This window comes from Caloenas nicobarica, chromosome 3 (genome assembly GCF_036013445.1).
Source record: "Caloenas nicobarica isolate bCalNic1 chromosome 3, bCalNic1.hap1, whole genome shotgun sequence".
Taxonomy (NCBI): Eukaryota; Metazoa; Chordata; class Aves; order Columbiformes; family Columbidae; genus Caloenas; species Caloenas nicobarica.
In genome coordinates this window covers 22,080,734-22,098,024 of record NC_088247.1, presented here as the reverse complement: position 1 = coordinate 22,098,024, position 17,291 = coordinate 22,080,734, and the positions used below count along the sequence as shown (strand labels likewise).

General features: G+C 37.4%; 1 protein-coding gene across 1 annotated transcript in view; it reads right to left on the bottom strand.

Annotated features, from left to right (window-relative positions):
* Positions 1–17,291, bottom strand: part of DLGAP2 (DLG associated protein 2) — a 387,953-nt gene that overhangs the window by 229,468 nt on the left and 141,194 nt on the right. Inside the window, exon 2 of the mRNA XM_065630895.1 lies at positions 6,626–6,658. The gene's annotated coding sequence lies outside the window, so the exon portion shown is untranslated. The remainder of the gene's footprint in view (positions 1–6,625; positions 6,659–17,291) is intronic.

The following is a 17,291-nucleotide window of genomic DNA, read 5'->3' as shown; positions in this document are numbered from 1 at the left end:
ACATCAATTTTTGTTACTGATAACTGTTGGTCTAGTAAATACGGCATAAGTATAGAAAAGTTGAGACTACAGGACTCTTGAAAGTCATTACTAACAGTGTAAAACCTGCCATTTTTCAGTGTGGATTACTAAATGTTGAGATTAGAGAAATGAAGCTTAGCAAAATTCTCTGGAGTTATTAATATGCCTGTGATAGTTTTCCACTAGATACCAAGGGAAATGTTTATTTTCAGAGCCAGAACTACCCAGATGGAACATCATCAATATTAAGACATTCTGCCAAATTTAAGGTTTCTGAACTACCTACTGTCTGGATTCTTCATTAAAAACAAAACAAAAAAACCCCAAACAAACAAACAAAAAACCCCAATCAACCAACCAACCAACCAACCAAAACTCAACCACAACAACAAATACTCCCCCAAACACACTTCTTTCCCCTCCAAACCCCAACACACCAACCAGAACACAGAGGGCACCAAATCTGGTAGTATCTGAAACAGATCCACCACTCTAATATTGACATATCTGAAAAAGCCCTCCTCAACTCTTAGTCATATTAAAAACTTCTATTTTTAATTGACATAAACTTCTGTATGGGTAAATGACATACTTTAGCATTCTTGTAACTTTTGTAAAAAAATTGCACAAACTTATTTCTTCTCAGACAAAGTCAAAATTATGTTGGCATCTTTCTTAGCTCGAAAATGTAAATCAATAGTAAAAAAAAGTCAATATTCTGACACTTGGATTTGTTTTCAGATAATATGTAATTGTCAGAAGATTCCCGATCTTCTTAGATTTGGAGTTCTGTAGCAGCTATGCATTGGCTGTTTGAACTATTAACCACTTAACAGAAGAACAAGTGTAGAGAAAAAAGTTCACTTTGAGATACATTAAAAAATAGGTCTCTTCTACACTCTCCTTTTACATGGAACATTTATTTTACAAATTAACAGAAAAGTCACTGTTCTAAGGTTGCTATCACAAGCTTGAACTCAGCAGGTCTAACAACTACCAACCACTTCTTATGCCAGTTGCTTGCAAAAAATAATGGGGGAACTTAATTGAAAGTGTAAGTGCATTCCACAGCCCAAGAGAGATCTGAGATGCTGAGGAAGAATCTGAACTACCTGGTCAAATTCTTAGGCAAAACTGTTGAAGGAAAATGCATATGGGAGAAAAAAGCAGTGAAAGGACCAGAAAGTGCAGGGCAGACTTGGCCCGAACAAGTAACTTCTGTGACCTTAGGAGAGGCCTGCAAAAACATTTTTTTGGTCTACAGTGGTGGATGTGAGAAGATGGTTACTTTGGGGCAAAGAAAATTTCTCCCGCTCGCTGAAACTTCTTTCACCCAGGACTTGACTGCTCCTTGCAAGCATAGAATAGATCATTGAACAATCCCTAACTTCATTTTGTTCCCCCACTGAACTGAGACAATCTGTAAGACACTGATTCTGGCTGCCACTGGTCACAAGGGATAATAATGTGAAGAATATCATAATCTCTCTGCACTAGTATCACTGGCTTTTCATACATTTTATACACTGTGTGCCATGCATGCAGTGCAGTACTGGTCTGGTTCTGTGGAATGTGCAAAGACTGTCTCATTAGCAGACTTGTAGTGTTAGTAGACTTGGTAGTGTTAGATTAACGGTTGGACTTGATGATCTTAAGGGTCTTTTCCAACCCAAATTATTCTAAATCAGAGCAAGGCATTTCTGAATGCCGTATCTCTGAGTGCCCTTGTATGGTTTGGATGGAAACCTCCACACAAGTTCCACATTAAGCTCCAATGCAACCCAATATGTATTTTTTGGATCTACAGTTGCCCCACTGCATGAATATAGCTAAAAAGATCTAGTCATACAGATGAGATAGGAAAGAAGGAATTTTTCCAGTTCATACTTCGGAGATTGACTCTTAGAAACTCACAAGGCCTTTGCAGATGGAATACAAGGATTTCCACAGTGGACAAGGCCAAAGGTTTGCCCAGTTGGGGATTCAGCTTCTGATTACAGTAACTAAAAAGTTAATAAAAAACAAATTTGAAGAAAGTATTTATAATAACCTACCCCTAGGGGATATATCTCCTTCATCTATTAAAAGATGGATTTTTTTGTTTGTATAAGAACCTATGCTAGTAACAACTGGACTTCCCTCTATCTCAAATCCGTTGCAACATTCTTACTCTTCACTGAAACATCCAAGTTCCACAACGGCATTTGCTTTTCTCAGCTATACTTGTTCCACTTTTGAGTGTTTACTTGGTCTGAATATATTATGAAACTCGAATGCATGGTTTCTGTGATCCCATTGAAAACGGGATGCATTATTTAGTACAGTATTAGGAAAGTCTGCTAGATTTGTTTGTTTGGTTTTTGATCAGTACCTTCTCTAAATTACGTGGAGCAAACCATCTCAATATTCATTCACGTGTTATTGCTCCTTATGTATCTTGGTAAGTGTACTATATATACTTAGATCTCGAAACTTTGCTATATTCCTTCCTGGTGGTGGGGGGAAGCAAAGATTCAACTCCTTATTTCAGGTTAGAGTTGTTCTAGTATGCAGAAGTGGTGTCTTAATGTACTGCATTGTACTTAGCATCTCATTCCTTACAAATATTCTTATTTGCTTGTTTTCTTTAACTATCATCCTAACTAGAGGTCTTCACTGTATTGTTCATAATGAAACTTGAGTCTTCTCTCTATCATGTTAGAGTTAATATGCAGGGTGTTTCAAAAAGATGGACCTGGTTTCAGAGATATAGTGATTCTAAATTGGGTCCATCTTTTTGAAACACCCTGTAGACCCCAGCAAAACCTTTGTGTATATTGGTTTCTTTTACAATGCATGGTAAGCCAGACTTGATCACTAAATGCTGTGTAATTGAAAGGACATTTGCCGCATAATATCTCTACTAGAACGAGATACGAATGCTACAGGCTGTATGTAGACTGCAAGATCATGAGGTACCAGAAAACAGAGTGAACAATAGGTAAGACTGCTTGCTACCTACTCCACAGTCTTTGCATAGTTGCTCAGCGTATTCTACCACCCCTATAATGCAGCAGAACTTCTATACAGAGAAGCTTGTTTTCATCATAGAATACTTCTAAATAAACTGGAAATTGCTTTCAGCATCACAGTAACAGGAAAGAAAGCTTAACACCTATAGCAAACCTGGGTTTTCTCTCCCATGGATATCCAAACAAAATTCTACATACAGCCACTCTTTTTTAACTCAAAATGAGAAGAACCCAACAAGCCCTTAAGACCACCAAGAGAGGGTCAGACCAAAGGCCAGTGATTAATGGGGATAACTGTTCCTGAAATTACTCATGACTACAGCAGTCCTTCTAACAGAGTACATTGACTGTCACAAAGACTGATCTAGACACGTGTCTATAACTTGCCATCTTCACGTAAGCAAGGGAAAAAGAAAGAAAAACAACCCAACCGTGTTTACCATGACAACGTAATCTGTCAACTGCAGATCACTTGCACAAAGGTGACTGTTGTTGTCTGTTTGAAAACACATAATTGCTGCTCTTGCTTTTCCAGAAGATGGAGCAGCTCAAACTAGATTTACTAATGGGATTTACTAGACTGCTAGCTCTGCCTTCTGCAACTTTAGTTTCCTCTCAGTATAAAATAGGCCTCCTGGTCTTCAGATATCTCACACTGACAGGAATGGTAGCTGACATGTTTGTTAACAACACAGAGTAAACTAATGATTTTTGAAAGAGAACACATAAGCCTGTGCAGCTCATACAAAAGACTGATGCTTGAACAGAGACCTCAGTTTTGTCCAACTCATTCTCTTTAGATGGGCTGCAAAGAAGGACACATGACACACATTTATCTATGGATCCACATATTCCACAGGTGAAACACTGAAATGTGAAATGTGTATTCTGATCATTTATATCTCCCTCCCATATGTGACACTTTTCTCTCTATAAAACATGCACCTACACTGTCCCCCATCTGTGTAACAAGGTTTTATGCAGACAAATGCACTTGCTTCTTGAAGTGCAGCACTAGCGGCTGAACGCTTTGCCAAGTGCCCCCAGCAAAGAGCTCTGCTTTACAGTCAGTCATCTCCCATTACACTTGGATACACTGGTAATCCAGGACCGAACTGCTGGTTTTGAAAGGGGAGTGATGGTTAGAGAAAGGACGAACCACCGCAAGAACAGTGAGGAGCGCGGTTGACCAATTGGACAATCAGATTTTGTAGCTTGCAATACGCTTCCACTCTGCCACCTGGCTTACAGAAAATACATATTGTTCAGAAACTCACTGCTACCTGCCTGCAGGTTTTTCAATAAATGGCATAAACAGCTTCAGAGGAACTCAGAAGTGGTAAGAAGTAAAGCCTTGTCTTCCTCTCTCCCAAGTCAGGGAGATTTCTCCACATCTACTATTTCATGAACAAGTCTCTCCTTACCGCTACAGTTTTGAAAGTTCATCTTAATATACCAACATACATTAATGTACTTAGCAAATTTTGATTTTTTTCTGAAAGAGAGGAGGAAAAAAGGAACCTGGATGCCAGTGGTATCTAACATTAAGTTACATTCTTTGAATTTGCCTCAGATACAAAAAAAATCAAACTACAAGCCACAAAATATCTTAAATTTCTGAAGAAGGCTAGAGAGAAAAGTCAGAAATTCCAACTAAAACATTTCAAACACTTGATTTTTTTAGTTCTTCCCTAGTTTTCTAAGTAACACTATTAGTTTACTATGATGCCATAGCAAAATCTGTAGAATGTTCCAGAGGGAAAGTATATTTTTGAGGTTTGAATTGTTGGGTTTTTTTGTTTCTGATTTACACAACAAATATTTGAAGTTTCTTTTAGAATGGCCTTCTAAAAACTGAAGCCGTAGCTATTGAGCAACTTCATCACGAAATTATGTATAAAATTTACATGAATGTTCAGTGTTAGATCAGAAATTGTGCTAACCTGGCATGGAAAAAACTTAAGATTATAAACTTTGTCACTAATCTAAGCTGTCATTAATGTCAATATTTTAAAAATTAAGGCAGAGCATTAATAATTATAATTCCAGTAATACTGTATTTGAGAGGAGAGTATGGTGATCCAGGAGACATTCACTCCTGGGAAAGTTCATTTCTACTCAGCTGAAAAGAGAACACTGTGTTCTTGAGGACTGTTCCTACAGCAATACATATAATTATCTTCTGATCGTGGGTTCTCAGTCAGATAAACGTTAAACATTTTTATTACCGATTTTTTTTGGAATTCCCTTTTTACAAAGTCCATGTGCATTTATTAAAATTTGGAAAGCTGAATAGGTATGAAAGAGCAGTAATGAAAAGAAAGGAGAATTATTGTTATAAAGCAGGCATAGCATGTAATAAAACAGAACTAATCCAATGAATAACTTTAAAGTTGGACAACCTTATCATGAAAGGAATGTCTCATGAAAGGCAAACGAACACCTGTCTTACTTTTCCTTTTCATATGTATATCTGTGCTATTATAAATTTATCAAATAAAGGACAAAGAAAATGAACAAATCAAGAACTGACTATTTATTAAAGGAATGCAAAGTCAAAACAAATCTCTAAAACAATTATTCGTCAGAGGATAACAAAGGAGAAGCAGATAATCAATGTTTAATTTACTGAGTTATTTCATTAGTTGCAAGGTCTCAAAGACTAACTTCCAGTCTTGATCTCTTAGTAACTTCTCCCTCCTAAATTTATAGAACATTAAAAGTTTATACAGTTTTTCAGAAACTGTTCAAGATATAAAGCTGAATGTCTTTGGAAACAGCCTAGAATCTATCATTTTATTTTTAAATTAATATACTTCGTTCCAGCACTTACTTTCGCTATTTCAGACTATGTTTCTTAGAAAGACTCCAGATGGTTAATTTGAAACTAAGGTCAGCTTTTTTTGACATTTTCTTTAAAACAGCACCAATGTTAATAAATAAATAAATTAGAGCAATTTTTCTCAATAAAGGCTTACTTTAAAAATTATAATCTCATTACTTCAGCATTCATTTAGGTAAATTGTGGGTCTCACCTTGGTATTTAATTAGTCACTTGGAAAAAACCCAAACAAAACAAACCACCAAACACCTCCACATGGGCATATATTTGCACTGCATAACAGTTATTGTTTAATTATCTTTATTTGAGAAGCAATATTTATTTACTTCATCTGCTAAAAAGTGTTAGCCTCTCACAGTTCGCTGTAAATGTATTATCAAATATAAAAGCATTTTCTCATTTCTCTTTTATATCCAGTCTCTTTTTTTTCCATCCTCAAAGTCCTTAAATGCTTCTTCGCACTCTCTCTTACCTCAAATTAGTTTGACAAACATGTAAAAGAACAAGAAGTAAATATTTCCATTTTTGCTCTAATGGAATATTTGTCCTTTAAGATATTTCCTGCCTGGAGCATGTACTGTGCTTTACTCAGCTTAATTCAATTCATTTTTGGTATCTAACATAGAGTAGAATGTCTTTCATTGCTTCTCATCATTCAGATACCATTTCCAATCTATTCTACATGTGTATCATTTGAGTCAAGTGTTCACCTCTAGCTGCTTTGAAAAATTTAGTAGGAAAACATGCTCACCTTCAGGCTCCCCACAGAGTGTACACTGTGACTCTGCAAAGAAAAAGAGATAAATTATAATTTCTTTATTTTACTATCTCTCATAATTGCATCCAAATATAACAAAACTTTATAGAACTCAATTTAGCATGAAAAATGCAATCTTATTTTCAGCACCCATTTTTTAACAGCTGCAAAATAACTTTCAAAAATAATGTTTTGCAGGAAGAATTTGAAAACAGAACTATATAAATGCCTAGTTACATTTATAGAACTATCACCTTCAGAGACTCCAGCTGAATGCATTCATGTAGCAGGACTTTCTGCTTCCATATGTTGTGGGGTTTTTTTTTTAGTTTGTAGATGTACAATACTGCAGTGACCACAATCACTCAAATAAAAAGTTTAAATTTCCTAATATTTTATTATTGGAGGTAGGAAATAGTAATAGTGACAGAGTTATAATATTTCTTGTAAAAGACTTCCAAGTCCTCCCAAGCAAGAGGAATAAGTCAAATAGTCAATGTAAAGGTGCAGTTATACTCTGCAAAATACTCAAGTATAGAAATGAAGGAAATAAAACTCCATCATAACAAATAGATGGTCTCTAACTGTCCAATTACTATTTTATTCATGCGCCACTATTTGGAAGTTAGCTGTCTTAAAAACTATTTTACATAATGCACAAATATATAACCACATGGAGGAAGAATTTTAAAGTATCCCTCGAGATTGAGCTGCTTCAGGTGTTAGTATCAAGCTCTAGAACAAAGCTGTTGTTTAGAATCAAAATACCAGAATCGACTGAAATCACAGCTAATGTAATCAAGTTGGCAGATAATTCTGATATACTGGAAAAAAATCCTGCTAGAACAAGACAGCATGGAATATTTTAAATCACAAATCTCTGAGATCTCCATTTTAACACTCAGCTGAAAACCCACATCTCTAACTACAAAATTTTTAGGCACGCACGTGCACATGTATATATGTTTATATAAATTCAGTACAAAAAGCAGTTTAACATGCCTGGTTATATACTAATCAAATTCAAAAGCTTAGTGAAAGTATCTCTGGCCTTGAATGGCAACTAGGAGATTGGACTTCAGCTGTAATCTTGACTCAAAGGCAAAAAAAGCCAGAAACATCAAATATGAAACACATCCACTGAGTAGATTGACCTTTATAGTGCCACTGTGACATTGCCAGTTATTTAAAAGTACTTTCTCCATACAGATAAGAGACTATCTCACAGTAACCCACTGTTGTAATGGTACTTGACCCTACACCTTTCCTATATTTTAATTTTTTTTTTCATTTTTTTTTTACTACTGCTAGAGATTGTAGCGTGCATGAGGGAAAGGAATGAGAAAAATTACGTTCATCCAGGCTGCTGATACGTGGATCACAACATTTAAAACAGCACAAAGTTGTATGATAGGGAGGAATTAATTTTGATGCAGTTCAGCACCACGAACCATGTAGTTGAGCCATCTGTTGACAGACCCACTAGTGTCCCCAGCAGATCTGACAAACTGCAAACACCACCCCAACAGCCGGCTTGAAAATCCCCCAATGCAAAGCATGAAAAGCCCAGTCTCGGATAACACAGGCCTGTTTCTTTCACTGCTGGATGAAAAACGCACTTGCCACAATCTGAAGTGATGCAGAGGGTGCAGCTCAGATCTTTTTTTCACTTTTAATTCAAAGACTTTCTGAGGTTTTACTGAGAGGAGCTGCCTGTCTGTGTGCAGTTTATTATCCTGATTGATAAGGAAGAACAAGCTGAGACTTGGCTTCTGAACTTCTGACTTTTTGCTGATCCTCTGTGCCCTGCTAACAACTGCTTCACTGTTTGTTACAATCCAAAGAGCTTGCCTGGCACTTTTTGCACCTATAAGCACCACCCTCCAAAGGTGCCCACTCAACAGTACAAATTATTAGCATTCCTTTTTTTCCTCACTAACATAAATTAGTGCCAATATTGCAAATCTGCAGCAGGGTAGATAGTCTAACCACAAGATAAGGCCTGCAGCTCTGACTGGTGCCAGAGAGTTGTCCAAAAGCTAACTAGGCGTCAGCACTATCCCTGCCAGACAACCGCTTTTTTGGACTTCTTTCAGGTGTTTGTTTAAGGTCTCACATTTACGGGCAAGCCAGGTGTTTCTTCCCCTACCTCAGCACGCCTGGGGAGAGTTCATGGTGGGAATTTGTTTTAATTCATCAGTGTATGCCCTCCAGAGGCTGGGCATCATTTCAAACTGACAGCACTGCCTCTCCACTGGTGAGAAGCAGACCTGGTGGATGCGGAGGATTCACCAATAAGCCTCTGGTTATGAACTTCCCCACCACAGCTTGCTACTGTGGGAGATGACTAGATAAACTTTTTGTTGTGCTTGACACATACCGATCGAGTGACAAAACCACAACCACTTCAACGAGACACGTGAACAATGACAGGAATGTCGCGTGGAGCATTGTTTTCCACAGAGCCTCTGAGTGTGTGTGAGAGAAATAATTAAGTCTGTGTAGATCCACATGTTCTATAGTAATTGTTGAGAGACTGCACGTCCTAAGTTTCCAAGACTAAAATCATATAAAACACACACATCGCACTCAAATATCTGTAGGTTTACGTTATGCAGAAATCTTAAAATCCTGTAGAGAAGCTATGTCTTGAAACCTGTCTTAACTTACACACTCTTATTTTTTTTTTTCTTTTTCTGTATGTGTGTGTGTTGTAAGAGGTCTTAGACGTAGGCTACATCTTTACAAGAACATTTATGGCAAGAGAGAAATGTTCATTGTAAGTGATCTCTGGAGGTCGTCTAGTTCAGCCTCCCATGGAGCGCAGGGCTGTTGCCAGCATGAGTTCAGCTCAGCTGGGGCTTTGATAGTCCAGTCCTGAAAGCCACCGAGGATGGAGATCCCACAACCTCAGCGGGCAGCTTGCTCTAGTGATTCATCGGCCTTATAGCATCCTACCTGAATCTCTCAGTCTGCAATTTGTGGCCAATTCTTCCTCGTTATATCACCCAGCACCATCCAAAAGACTTTGGCTTCATCCCACCTATAACTCTCCTTCAAATAGCTGTAGTCCGCTATGGATCCTCACCTCAATGGATTAAATAAACCCAGCTCCTTTAACTATTCTCACCAGAGTCACCTTCCGGGTGCAGCCTTACCAGCACCAAAGGGAAACAATAACCTCCTCAATCTCCTCATTATACTCATCCTAGCCTAGCCCAGTACTCGGTTGGCCTATTTGCAATGAGAACAGTGTCTGTCCACCCCTGTGCAACTAGGTATCCATGTTCTTTCAGAAAAACATGAATGCATAAAATCAAGTCTTAGTAATATTAATCCCCTGATCCAGTTACAACAGTGCTAATGTATGGCACAAGGGAAGAGGGTACACATGGCCAAACGCGGGCAGACCAAGACTGCTCTTTTCAGGAGTGGCCAGCCCATAGATCAGCTTAAGGGAATCATGAAATCTCAGCCTCAGACGAATATCTTTTGTATGCCCACGCTGGATGAAATGATGTCTAAAGTGAAAGTGCTTAAGCTACTGTGTGTTATGATGGAATGGGAGCAGGGACAGGATCCATTAACACATTTCAGACAAGGGTGTTTCTTAATCCCCTCTTTCTCACATTTCCTGGTAGCGGATTATGCCTCTATGTATCTGATTCACCTAAAGTATTATAATGATAATTTCACAGGAGATAATCTTTCTTTTTAGTATGTTGCTAATCATCTGCACTTAACAAAGATGCTTGTTCTTGCGAGCCTACATGTGAGTAACTTCTTTGTCATTGCTCTCAAAAGTAAAATGACTAAGACGGGCAAGTGTTCAGAGACCTGAGACCCAATAAATCAACGGAACAAGGAAAATCTGTATTTATATTATTAATCTCACTCTATCATTTTGAAATTGTCTAGCCAACAGAAATAATCTTGCCAGATACAGGAACTTGCTGACAAAATAGGTCATAAGAAAGATCTTTTGCAGAAACAAATTTATCATGAAGACGAAAGCACTTTTTTCCCTGCAAATAATAAGAAATTTACTTTATTTTGATAGTTTTTCTCATCTAATCTAAATGATAAGTAAAACTAAACATAATATAACGAGATGTGTAAATGCCAACATTTTTTCTCCAAAAACTGAGTTCAACATTCCATTTTAATTTAGAGTGAAGACAAATTACCCTGCTAAACATGTTAACTTTTCTTTGCTTTGTATATACTTCTCTTGTATGGTTGGTGCAAATAAAATCCAGTGTTAAAAGCTACAATTAGGAAAACAATATGTGGGCCAGATGAAAAATGCAAAATAGTCATTGTGAATAAATTACTATTCGAAATACCCATGCAAGCTATATAATGTAATAAGACTAAGACGACAGAATATTATTAGTATTTTAAATCAGTTTAAAGAAAATCCCGGATGGTATTTAATAGTTAACTACACTTTAAAGTACACTATGCTCTCAGCAGGGGTTTATCCAGCTTATGGAATCCAATCTGGATGAGTTTTGACCAAGACATATGGAAGTCACAGTGTGACAAGAAATAATATGCAAAGGTGAAAAGCAGTGCTGGGGATAACTTGTCACTGCAGTACCGCATTCAGGCAATGGATGCAGTCAGCCCTCCTGACTACCCCTTGAATAATACCATTTATCTATCTCTGTATCCCCACTTCATTTCTATAACAGACCTTTATTTCTCTTTTCATCTGATACTAGGGGAGACCCTTACAACTCTTCTTTGCTGCCACCCTCTTCTATACTATTTTACATTTTAATTACCAGCAGATATGTTTGCTATTGCTCATATTTCTCTTTTATTTTTTTCCCACTACTGTCTAAATCTATTTATGAGTGGCCAAAAAAAGATACCCCTGTCATATAATTACTGAATATCACTGTCTATTTGAATTCAGAATTCAATGCATCAGAAGAAAACTGGATTTTATTTTTCTTTCACAGAGAAATATGGTTGGCTTCACAGAAAATAATTCTGTTTGCTTTTTCCTTCCATTTATACAAAATAATAATAATAATAATTTAAAAAGCAATGAAATAAATTAAAAAGTTCCAATGAGGTAATTTAGCAGATAGTGCTTTAGATTTGGTTCCAATGGCAAGAAATGCAACTGTTTCTGACACTGTTTCATCAATGTCTCTTTACAACATTTTACTAAGGTCAGTGAAATGGAACTCTGTGACACTTAAAGAGACTTAGAGTAGCCATGCATTATATTGAAATTCAGTGCAGCTGAAAAGCAAGGTAGAATGTAAGGCTAAACTGTGAGACTTCTAATCATTTTCAGGATTTTAAGACAATTATTTGTAACTAAACATGGCTATAATCATGCAAATAAAAGCTGACTGTATTATGAACTGTGTTTTCCAGTCTCTCTTTTCATGTCAATTTTTTCTCTTACACTTTTTGTCTTCATCGATAGCTTTTTCCTCCTGTGATATCTCACCATTGCACAATACCATCAGCTGAAGCATTGATGTGACAGACCTATAGGATAAACTCCAAGATTGTCCCATTCACTATTACATCTTTGTTCCGCATCGATGCCAGAGCAAATCCTGTGGAGAGCTCCCGCTCCGTGTTCAGTCACCCGTGTAGGGAAGGCATTGAGAGACACCTACAAAAACCAACTAGTCTTTTCTTCCACAAAGCGCATTTGAGATTTAACTACAGAAATTTTTTCTAAAATGTTCTCTAAGACCTCTGATGACAGCAAATACAACCCTGGTCAGGTAAATTACCGCTGTTGCTAAATAGTCTTTGCAGTTGGAGAGATTTTTCCTATATAGTCCAAACAGACACTGCTTTTGACTCTTCAGGTAGAGAATAAAATTTCTAATGCGCTTTGGAAAAAATAATAATATCTAATTCAGTTATTTATTGTTTTCTTCATGTTCCTGGTTTTTTTTCTTTTCTAAGCCTTCAATTTTTTCCTCACAGTCATGGCTGCTCATACTCATCTCATCTTTGCTGTTTTCCCCTAGAGTCCTCCCAACTTAGCCATATTTTAAAGTTATGTGTCCCACACTGAATACAGTACACTATGTGAACCCTTCAAGTGCCAGGTAGAGCGGAATATTTACACTGTAACACCCTTTTTATATTTCTAAGAATGCCACTGGCCTAATTTTGGGCAGCGTTATTTTCTTGACTCAAATGTGATCTCATCTCTAGAGGTACCTTGAGCAGTCACCACCATAAGAATGACATAAGTCAAGGATATTTTGCTGGTTTGCCTTTGCAGTAAGAGCCCTATCCACGTAATCCATGTAAACCACGGAAAATCCGCAAGGCATCCTGGGTGCTTCTTACAACCTTTTGTTTGAAACTATGAAGTGCCAAAAATAATAAAAATGACACTACAACAAAACACTGTATTTCTTACAGCATTTTGAGTGCTGATAAATGGTACAGCAGGAAGAGAAAGCAACTATGTTTGGACTCAGACATTATTTGGGCTCATTTCCATGAACGGTCATAAAACAAATAAACAAAAATAGTTTCAAGTTATACATATATACACACAGGCACATTTACGTGTGTGCGTATATATCTATATGCCTACCTTGAAACCTTTTTCTTCTCCTGAACAATAGTATTTACACATAAAAATAACTACCAGCAGTCACTTCATCATGCAGAATGTACTGAAAAAGGTAATAACAACAATTGCTTAGAACTGTTGTGGATAGAGCCAATAAATTTATTTCATCCCTCCGGAACTATTTCTAGAAGCGCACTTGTTGCTGAGTGTAAGAGCCGGCTTTCCTGCCTGCCTCTCACTGCTCAGCACCTACTGTATGACCACTCTCTAGATGAGATTCCCTCGTGTTTGCAATTTCAGCTTTGTTGAATCTTTCCTTTCAACTGGGGTATTCAAAACAAAGGGTCTTTCACTGCCAAGGATCAGGTCTTGGGGTTAGGAAAAACAAATATCTACTAGAGTTTTATAGAATAGGAAAACTACAATAGAAAAAGCAGCTGCCTGTGAGAGACTAGCAGCTGGGCTATATTCGGAAAGACAGAGCAGGGGGATGCGTAGCCCTGAGAAGGGCAGATACTGAAAGTACTTTAAATAAAAATAGACTACAGAATAACCATTATTAAAATAGAATGAGCCTAAAGCAGAAGAAAATCAACCAGCCTGGCAGCAAACTTAGTATCCTTTTGAGAAAATGAACTGACATCCAACCAAATGCATAAAGCAACCACTAAGAGACCATTATTTTTCCTAGATAAAAATATAAGGTTCATGCTCAAAGTAATGCCAGAACTTATTCACAGTACTTGCACATCAGATTCTTCTCCATATGGAGTTTACACAGTACACGTGCATCAACCAAGCCAAAAGAGATTTCAGAAGAGAATTGTAAGACTAGACAATTAAATATTTTCATAGGAAAACAAAAATAACTGAATCAATGAAAAGCAACCAAGCAAGAAAAAAAAAGCTAATGTTTCTCTTGGTGATCTGAACACAAATACTTCCTTTTCAGAGGAGTAGTCATAAACACAGTAATAAAATGAACGTGCTTTAGCACACTTCTGATACACGTTTCAAACGCACTGTATAAAAATGGAGAGTCCAAATATCCCAAATGAGCTCAAAAATGACTAGATGATGTGTTTATAAAGAGTGAATCTACAAGTTTTTATCCTCATTTTTTATGCATTTTTTTTTTCTAGTATTTGACATTCAAAGGTTAAAGTGAGTCATATTCTTCACAATCAAGGGAAAGAAACTTACCACCCCCAATCACATTTTTGTATCTTTATGAAAAACACCAAGGAATGTAAGTCTGGTGATAAAAAATTGCAAGAGCAGGGACACATAAGCGTGCTGTGAAATATATAACTGAAGACAGTCTGCACCAGAGGCTGGGTCCAAAACCCCTCTGGAGCCAATGCAAGTGTCATTGGAGTTCAGGCAGACTCAGGGACAAATCTCAACAGCATAATACAAAACTAGCCAGGCTATTTATCACTGTTCCTCTACTTTCTATCTTTTCTTTATCTTTCTTCTTTCACTTTGCTCATTTTAAGAGTTTTCACCAATATTCTCAGAGCCTCGTAACAACAAGTAAAAATGGTACCAATCCAAATTGAGCACGATATGACAAAGAACCAGCTAGATAGATGGCAAAAAATATAGAATGGGACTGCACAGTTCTAGGGTAGGTCACATAGTCTGATACTTTGGTACTCTGAAGGTTAAATTGATTTTTCACTCCTTTCTTCTTCTTTTCTCTCCTATAAGAATCGATTTCAAAAGCATTTAAAAGGAGTGGGGAGTTGACTTGACAAACAGATTTAAGGAGCTAATTTGAAATACAAAGTGTATATAAAAAAATGACATCACCATTGGAAGAGGTAAGAGATGAAGTCCAAGATGTATCCACATCTGGGCAAGACTGTTGAAGGATGTCCGTCATGTAAAGTCAGTAATGTATATCAAATTAGAACAGTACAGGTTTGAAGAGACGTCCTGAGGTCATTAGAGTTTATCCCTCAATTCAGAGCGTTATCAACTACAAAGCGACTTTAGGTTTCTCAGGGCCTTGCCCACTCAAGTTTTGAAAATCCACCAGAAAGGAGAATGAACAGTCGCTCTGGGCACCTGTTCCAGTGTTCGAGCAGCCTCATCACGAAGAGTTTTTTTCTTGTGTCTAATTGAAATTTCCCTTGCCGCAACATCTATCTATTCCCTCTTGTCCTTTCACTGTGCATGTCCATTAAGAGTTTGGCTCCATCTGGCTGTAATGACCCATTAAGCAGCTGAGGACAGCAATTAGCTCTGTTCTCTTAGTTTCCTCTTCAGGCCGAGCAATCCAGGTCTCTTCAGTGTCTCCTTGTGCATCATATGCTCCGGTACCCTATCCATCTCTGGACATGCTCCAATTTGTCTATGTCTTTCTCATACTGGGGTGGAGCAAGGGCTAGAACTGGGCACTACTCCAATTGCGGCATCTGAAGTGCCAAAAAAGAGGGGAATAGTAACTCCCTTCAACCTCCCAGCTGCGTGGATGCAGCCCAGCGTGCAGCCAGCCTCCACTGATGCAGACACACTTCTGAGATCCTGATGAAAGGGCACTCACACAGAAAGGGCTGTGACATCCAGCTAAAGCTCTGAACTGGTCCAGTCTCAAGTATGTAGTGACCTCACATGCCAAGTGACTACTCAAGGAGGTTACAGCAGCAAGCTCTGATGTGACGGGCAATGTTTCCCAACAGCTAGAGACCACAGCTCAAGCACCGATCCGTTGTATAAGCCTTTTGTATATTCCTGAGAAGGAATCCACTATGGATTCCTTCCTGAATACAGGCTGGAGTGACCAAGGTTTTTTTACAAGAGCACTGAGGTATCCTCTGTAAGGATTTCTGTCTTGACCAGCCTATAATGACTTTTGGGATCTAATGACATTTCCAAATATATTTGCAAATCTTAGGAGAAGAGCTTCCATACAGTCTCTGCTCCCCATCAGAAACGCTGCCTTTGGGTGGGAGTGAACAAATACACAAGAAACATAAATTTAGTGTGAAACATTAAACTTGATTTTAAAAAATGAAACAAAAATCTATTTATGCCATATAGCATTTTCTGCCAAACAAATAAGTGTTAATAAACCTAATCTGGAAAAATTTAGAAGTGAACTAACAAAAAATATGCTTCCCTTTCCAGCTTGAACATTCTCAGGAAAAAAAAAAGAGTCTGCTCTGTTGATGAGTTCAAACACTTTTATCTCACTAGATATACAAACATGACCTCTGTCATAACCATTATAAAGGCACGAAGAGTTCATTGCAGGACTCAGACCGAAGCTCAAAATAACAGGAGTGCTTAATTTTAACCTTTACAATAGAAAATAAAAATTTATTTGGGTAATAGTAACTTTCCTGTGAGTTAAACAGAAAAAAAAAAAGTTTGCCTTTTTTTGTAAAATAACTGCTAACTTCAACTCCAAGCTCCTGACTTGCTCTGATGAAGTGAGCATCCACACCTGTACAAAGACCCTAAGCTGGAACAAAATGCAAAATTGGGCACATCTGGACACTTTTTTATACACAAAGTTTTCCATAGTGAACATTCCTTATCAGTATTCATAAACAAAAATAATCCAAAATTTCAGGTGCAACTAAATGAACATCAATCAAAACTGTACATACTTCATCTGACAAAAAGATGTAAAATTGCAATAAAAAAATAAGAGTTGAGAGTAAAAAATATTTCATGAAGATAAAAATGAGATATGCAATTCGATGACTAAAAAATAGACTGATCTTTTTGCAGAATCACTCAGAAATTCAACCTTAAACAGACAAAAGCAAAGTTGAAACAGCAGATTTAAATTTACTATTTTTTTTCAACCATATGAGTCCGTATTCTTTCTTCAGTACATCATGTACACAGCAATGTACATCTCTTCAGCCGACCTCACCATTTAGGTTACTGCGGCAAGCTCGCATTCCTTGTCACTGCTCTGACCTTCACTTCTTTTATATTTTTGCAATGGTCTGGTGATTTCTTTAATAGTTAGCTACAAGAAGTCCAGATCTGCAGTATTAGGACTCCAGAGCACAATCACCGAAAGGAGCCCTAAGGTCGAAATAAAAATTATTAACACATACTATGCCA